This window comes from Camelus ferus, chromosome 3, assembly GCF_009834535.1.
Source record: "Camelus ferus isolate YT-003-E chromosome 3, BCGSAC_Cfer_1.0, whole genome shotgun sequence".
In the NCBI taxonomy this organism is placed as follows: Eukaryota; Metazoa; Chordata; class Mammalia; order Artiodactyla; family Camelidae; genus Camelus; species Camelus ferus.
The window spans coordinates 20,087,178-20,095,234 of record NC_045698.1 but is presented as its reverse complement, the minus strand read 5'-3'; the positions used below and the strand labels follow the sequence as shown (position 1 = coordinate 20,095,234).

At 37.6% G+C, this 8,057-nt stretch overlaps 1 pseudogene; it reads right to left on the bottom strand.

Annotated features, from left to right (window-relative positions):
• Positions 1-4,881: 4,881 nt before the first annotated feature.
• On the bottom strand, positions 4,882-6,035 carry LOC102503847 (annotated as a pseudogene).
• Positions 6,036-8,057: the final 2,022 nt, after the last annotated feature.

The window sequence follows — 8,057 nt, the reverse complement described above, 5'->3', positions numbered from 1 at the left end:
TTCTGTCAATTTTGCAGATAGTCATAATTTATTAACATTTTTACTTGTTCAGTTTTTCATTTTTCCCTGAACTTCTAAAGAAAAATGGCAATAACCCTGAAAACTTCAGTGCTAAGAAGAGTGTGATAATCTACAATCTGCTTAATTCATCCTCACTAATAAATTATTTGACATTAAGTGAAAAACATATTTGCAGAAATTTTTGCCTAACTCATCAGTCATCAATGTCTAATCACTTAGCTGTTATAAATGAGAGCAAGTGATTTTTCTTCGTTTATACATGAGAAACAGTAATGAGCAATGGAACTCGAGCACTAGAAAAGTTAAGAGAGACAAAATTATACATCTCCATCACACCTGGACTATGTTAGTCTTTAGGCCATTAGCCTCCTCTTAATTTTTGTGGTGTATATATGAAGAAAACTCTTTTACTGGAATCTTCAATGATGCTCTCAAAGGAAAACACAATCTATTTGTGTTTGTGGATGCTTCCCTTATAAGGTGTGCAATGTTTAATATTTTGAACACCACAGAAATTACTCTTATATTATGTCAGCACTTATTAACTAACATAATTCACTGATTCATGACTCCATTAGAAATTAACGTGGATCTAGTATGTTCCAAGCAAACTACATGATGAAGTGGAACAAATAATTTTCACAACCAGTTCAAGCTGGAAAACTTGGTTTCCTTAGGACGGATGACTATTATCTTTCCACAGATGACCTGTTACATTGGATGAATGTTTGTTTTAGTTCTCATTTTCCTGTGTGAAGGTGATAATATAGTATAACAATGAATAATTTAGATCAGCATCTTGAAAATGTTAAAAAAAAATTGTCCCATTTAGTATGGAATGAATTTTTTTGATCTGAAATTCCCTCAAACTGAACTCTTCTTTATTCTAAAATGGAGAAAACATTGATTGTGATCTAAGTGCTGTCACTTAGTGTGAGGGAGGTAGCAGTGAACACCAGCCAGCTACTTTCTCCATTGAGTGCAGACCATAGCATCAGGTATCATAATGTAAACCATTGTCATGATGTCTATTAAGAGTATCTATGACTATTTGGTGTAAAGCCTGAGAGTTTGTGTTGAGGGTGGTGCTATAATTTATAAATTTAATAATTTATCTGTGCTAAAGAAAATGTGTGAAAAATGGTAATGCTACCACTTTGTTGAGGATTCAGTGAGTTGAGTGGTTTGGAAATTTGTCTCATTCCATGTAATTCAGTGTTTCTAGTTACATCAAATTGTTTAAGAAAATGCAAATCCTGTATAATATTAAAAGGCTAAAAGTCAAAAACATCCCCATTAAATTTGTTTAATTTCTAGAAAAATATGAGACTTTCTCTCAAAAAAATTCTCTTTATGTATTTTGTATCTTAAATTGGGTGGGAGGTATTTTTACTGGAGAAATAGTTTAAAGGGAATTTTCATTTTTATAGTTAGCATGGAATGTGTCTGATGTTCTGGGGTAGGAATGTGTAATTACACAGGGAAAAATTGGAGATTCTACTAGAGGCACACCTACTCCATGCAAGAGTTCAGATATCTGCAATGAAACTAAAACATAATAAATATGCTGTGTTGGTCAGGATTCTCCAGTTAAACAGAACCAACAGGATGTGGGTGTATAGAGAAAGAGATTTATTATAAGGTATTGGCTCATGCGATTATGGAGGCTGGCAAGCCCTAATCTACAGTATGACCCAGCAGTCTTCAGACCCAGGAGAGCTGATGGTGCAGTTCTTGTCAAAGACCAGCAGTCTGGAGACCCAGGGAATCCAATGGTGTAGCTCTAGTTGGAAGGATGGCTGGCACAGATCCAGGAAAGAGACGGTGTAGACGAAGTCCAAAGGCAGTCTGCAGGAAAATGCCCTCTTGCTAGGGAAGGCTGGTCTTTTTGTTATATTCAGGCCTTCAACTGGTTGGATGGGGTTTATCCACATTATGGAGGCTCATTTTCCTTTTCAATGTTCCCCAATTTAATATTAATGTCTTAGCTGATACAGAAAATCAATCATCATATATATTTACTAATAGTTTTCAAATAGAGTTTATATATATACAATTATTTTATAAGCATTCTTAAATTCTTTCTGATTGCTTTGGTTATTGTTTTTACATACAATTTTTTAAGTTCCCTAAGGTTCACTCTAAAGGGATGACATGAATTGCAGGTGGAATGTGTTGCAGTCATCAAGCATGGTTGGGGTTACAGAAAGGGGACAGACAAGCAGCAGTGCCTGTATAATTATGTATTTTAGTATTTTAAAATATCCATCAGGGGGTAAGTGTCGGTGTGTGTATGTGTGTGTGAGTGTGTGTGTAGATATGGAGTGTGAGATATAACTTTCAAGGATTCAAATAATATTGTGTGGAACGTATGAACTAAAAAGAAGTCACCTTAAATTTAAGGAAAAACCACGATCATAATTCCAAGGACAAAAACTAAAGGTATTTTTGAAGGAAATAATGTAAATTATGGCAAAGTTAGGAAAGCACTATTTCTGTGAATGTATAGAGAGGCTGAAAAAAGGAAGTCAGAGAAGCTAGAAATAAAATATTTCACATGAACTTAGGTCAAGGCAGAAATTTTTAAGTAATTTCTCCAATGCTTGATAGGATTTCAAGGTCACTAGTTAGATATTGAGTAATCTCTGATCTCTAAAATAAGTGTATAATAATGGAAACATTATCAAATACATGGTTTTAAATTAATTAAAATTGTCACTCTATGTGGCATATACACATTGTCTTAAAAATAAACACACTCTAAGTAGTTGACACATTATGTGTTCCCCATGTCCTTTCTTTATAGATTTTCTTATTGTTCCTTCTAAGAGGCATACAGAAGCACCGAAGGGTAGAACGTCTCAGATCATAACACAGAAAAGAGGTCTATAAACTGGGAAACCCTTCTGGTGTTATGTGCAACTTGGAAAAATAAAAGAGGGAGAAAGTATACTACTCAGCTAGAGGACAAAGATCAAAGAAAAGAGCATTTCAAAATTGCCTTTATCCAAAGGAATTAAGAATGACACGAAGAAAGGACTTTATATAGAAGTAGTCTAATTTTAAAGTACACTGTGGTTCATTTTTGACAAGTTTTATGCAGCATTTTCCACTTCTTTAAAAAAAAACCAACTTTATATAGAAGTGTGTGTATTTCAGTGCATTTGTGATGGGTTAAATATTGTTCTTAATTCTCTACTCTTCAGGAAACAGGGACATATAGCCATACTATGTAACATATATAGATAGCTCTGCCTCCTGGTAGAGATTGCAAAACCTGCATCCCTGACAAACTGACATTAGGTTTGGCCATTAGAGATGACTGACCAGTCAACTTTCAGTGGACCAATTGGAGCAAAGTCCTTAAATACAATTGCTAGGCTTTGCCCCACCTCTCATGCCCCTACCATGTACTATGAGAAGAGCACACCTTGGGTTACTGCTGGTCCAAGGAGAATGGGAAGACCCCAAAGCACAGAAAGCTGAACAACAGCCTGAAATTGAGCTGCTCCATTGCACCAACAGAGACATGAGTCAAGTGAATAGTTTACTGTTGTAAATCACTGAGATTCTGGGTGTTATTTGTCACATACCACTGTTGACGCAATAGTTGACTAAGGCAGTTCCATGGGTATCTTGCAAGGGGAAATATTGGCATTGCTCTATGAAAGACACCTTTGTAATTTTTTTCAATTGAGATATAATTGATATAGAATATTATATTAGTTTAAGGTATAAAACATAATGATTTAATATTTGTATGTATTGAGAAATAATCACACTCTAAGTCTAGTTAACACCTATCACCACACAGTTACAATTTTTTTCTTGTGATGAGAACTTTTGAGATCTACTTCCTTAACAACATCCAAATGTACAATATAGTTTTATTAACTACAGGCACCATGCTGTACATTACATCGCATGACATTTCTTTTATAACTAGAAGTTTATACCTTTTGAACCCTTCACCCAACAGCTTTGTTGTTTTATTCATTTATGTCTTTGTTTCTTTTTATCTCTATCCTTCTCTTTTTACTATGGTGATGACCATCAGTATAAGGCGTTTGATATATATCCATTTACTTTATGTTTTAATAAAAATGAGTATTGATTTCTATGTCTTTTTTAAAATTTTCATATATATTTTGTATTTTAGGTTTGGTTTTGTTTTGTTTTTTTCCAGAATGTTACAGACCTGGCTGACTTTAATTTAGAAGCAGCTTTTGGCTGTGATCATTCATGTCTGAGTCACACTCCAAATTAAAGAAGCCCTGCCTTCCTTCATAGGAGAAGGAACAGATTATTTTCTGATCATTTTTTCCCCTTTTTCTACAAAGGAGTGAGTTTGGCAATAACAAATTTCATGACATTCTTACCAGATTCAAAAGTCACCCTTGAAGCTTTTCCCTTTCACTCCTCCATGAGGATATGGTAGTCCCTGATCCACCCTCTCTCATCTAAAATGTGTATGCAGCAAAGAGGCTTGTGTACATCTGTCTGATAATGACTATAAACAAATGCCTTCAAATAAAAATATAAAATCACATGACTGAAATAAAGCCAAGAGCACACAAGCAAAATAAAACATCAACTTTAGCAGCAAAAGGCTGTGGTATGGGGAAGAAAAGACCTCCTGAGGGACCTGGTGACTGACCCGCGGTCCATCAGCACAAGCACGATGCAAATATCAGGAGAGGCAGGCAGAGGACAGAGCCGAGGCTCTCTGGATGGTTCACACTGGGACATGTTGGGAAGCTATTTTGTGGATTTGCCAGGAAAAGACAGGCATTCTTTAGGCCTTTTCCTGGCATTGCGATTGCTGGCAGGTGGACAGCAGGGAGCCACCAGGGTCACCTCTCAGTTTTTGCCATCACAGATCTTCACCAGAATCATCTGGTGATCCTTCAGAGTATCTCCCAAGATGTCGTGGTACAGCGACTTACTACACAGCCACTCACACTCCAATTGTGATCCAGAACGTCCATCTTCCTGCGAGACTCCAGGATGAGAATCAGGATCTTGGGCCTTTGTTTCTGCTTCCCTGTGGCCTTGTAGAGCCTTTTAGCAAAGAAGGCCTGTGTCCCTCACACATCCCACCATGCCAGCATTCCCTGCGCCAGGTCTTGAGATATCTCCTGGCAGATGCCGTTAGTGTCTCGCTAACCTGTCTGACATTCGCTGATACTCATTGAAAACGGCCACTTTGGGTCTGGCTCCTCCAGCACAGAGCTACTTTGAACTTGGACTCATCTATTCCCAGGCAGTTCCAACCAGTTGCATACAGTTTCTGGACATCTCTTTGGACTAGTCACATGACCACATTTGTGCTACCATCCCAGTTTCCCTGAGAGAGAGAGAGAGAGAGAGATGAGGAGCTGCTGAAAGTGTCCTGACATGTCACATTGAATGGTCCTCTGCAGGGTCTATTTGAATATTGTTTTGTAGGCTTTGCTCAGTTCCCGGATGTGCTCATTGCTGAAGGAGGTGAGGACTTCCTGAGTCAGGCTTCATCCATGCCAGCCCTCTTGGGGGCTTCCTTTATCTCATACACATTATGGAGGCCAGGATCTTCATCAGAGACTAAGTTATCTTCTCAAAGGTTCCTGGCAGTTCAGATTTCAGATCTTTGTTCAAATCCTCCCCGTATGCTGTCAGGACAGGAGAATCTGCTGCCACTGCTTGCTGGAGCCACTCCCCAGGCAGCTGTTGACGGCCTGCCCCCAAGTCCTTAACGTTTCATAGCCTTTTGTGGGGCCTTGGCATCTGCAGGGGTCAAAGCCAAGAGCACACATGATGGTGACTTGATTTCCAAATTGGGCTGGGGGTTGACAGGTCCAGACTGTGGATGTCCTGGGTAGCCTGGCCCCGGCTGCTGCTGCTGCTCTGGAGGTGGCATTGACAGCTGCCCAGGGTTGGCTCCTGGGGGCTTCTGACCAGAAAGCAGCATGGGCTGGCCTGACGCTGGGGTCCCTGAAAATGGGCTTCCCTCGGTAAACGTGTACATTCCACATGGAGAAACTGGCCGTTGGGCAGAAGGAGACTTCCCAAAACCGCGGGGGAGACCAGAAGGCCCAAAGCTACAGGTTTAGCATGTTGGCTTCTCTGAACATCCCAGATCTGTTAGCTACCATTCCTAAGAGGCAGTCCTGGTTGAACTGCCCTGCATAAGTTGGCCTTGTTTTCCAGCCAGATGACACCACCTGGTCCAGGGCCACCTGGTGCAGTGGACTGTTAGCCACTCGCCAGCTGGGGATAGCTTGTGTAGTCAGTCCACTGGCTACATCTGGCCACCGGCCACAGGAGCAGTGGGCCATGAAGGACAAAAGATGACATGGCCGGGAGCAGCTACCTCTGTGTGTGTCCTGGGCAGGGCACCTTGGGTCTAGGGGCCACTTGAGAGACTTAAATGAGGGCAGGGCATTTTATATCCTCCTCCTTGACCTCACTGAGGTGCAGAATTTTTACTTGCAAATGATCACCTAAATTTTACCAGATCCTTTGCTTTCCAAATGTATAGTGAGTAAAAATCTTCCTAAGGGAAGAGTGTGTACCTGGGTGCTTAATCCCATTAAAAAAATTCTTTGACTGATGTATATATATTAGATTGTGAAGATTCAAGAAACTCACTCTTAGCAAAGTTTACATTTGAGTTTTCTGGAAAGTAAGATGTGAAATAAAATGAGGGGTGGAGCACTGAGAATAGATTGTGTTGGTAGTGTATTATAGTTAATAATAGCATTATGCTAGGATTTCCATATATCTATTTTTATGAAACGTTATAATGAAAGAAATAATGGGCAATGAATAAGGTCCTATTTGTTACATACATTAATAAGTAACTGCTCTTATACCAGTAGGGTAGAGTTAATGGCCTCATTTCAAGATAAAGGATAGCTTTGAATAAAATTAATCCATTCACAGGTTGAAATGTTACACTGTAGCCTTTACTGCACATGCATGAAGTTAACATTAAAAAAAAAAACAACAGTCCTTATATTTATAAAGTACACCAATTTATTTTGTTTTTCTTTGTAGCTTCAGACATTACCTGATATAAATCATGGTTTAGAGTTAAGAAAACAAGAAAGAAAAAGCTGTTATTTTTTTACCTGGAGATGAATAAACCTATAATATGCACAATTCATGTTTTGACAGAACTTTTATTAATACATCACGGACAATTTATCTCAATTTGTTTTAGATTAATTACATGGTAGTATTGATAGCTTTTAGTCTGTCAAACTTGAAGAACAAAAGCTTAAAAAATTCAACAGTATTTTATAATCAGGTAATAGAAAAGATGTAATGTTTATGACAGAGACTTATTAAAATTTTCTCCTTTATTTCTAAATGCTTTACAGTATTTATATGAAGGGAAGTTATCAAAAGTTATAAAAAAATTTCAGTCTGAACTTCAGAAGTTATGGATCACATAATCTTATTTTCTGTGATCAAGATTGGAATAGTGAAAGCAAATTAAAGCACACCTTCCTAAGAATTCTCTCAGAAGGATAATAGCATTTTTTGAGGACATCACAATTAAGCAACATATTTTATTTTTCTTGCTAATGTGATTTGCTTTTAAAATGTAGTTAAGGAAATTCTTCAGAATATATTCAATATTCTTACTCTTGTATGAAAATTATGCCTTTAAACTTTGTATAACACATCATTTTTATTTTGAATATTAACATGATTGAAATTGATATTATCTCTAGGAATATAATGCATAGCATAGTGACTATAGTTAATAATACTGTATCATACACAAGAAATTTGCTAAGAAAGATCTTAAATGTTCTCACTACAGGGATAAAATGGTAATTAAGTAAGATGATGCAGGTGTTAGCTAACACTATGGTGGTGATTATTTTGCAATACATAAATGTATCAAATCAACACATTGTACACCTAAAACTTGCACAAAGCACCATATTAATATGTCTCAAAAAAGCTGTAAAAAATTAACAATTGGCATTTTCATAAAAATAACTGGGAAAGTCCTAGGAAAAGGCAAGTGATGGATTTTACTA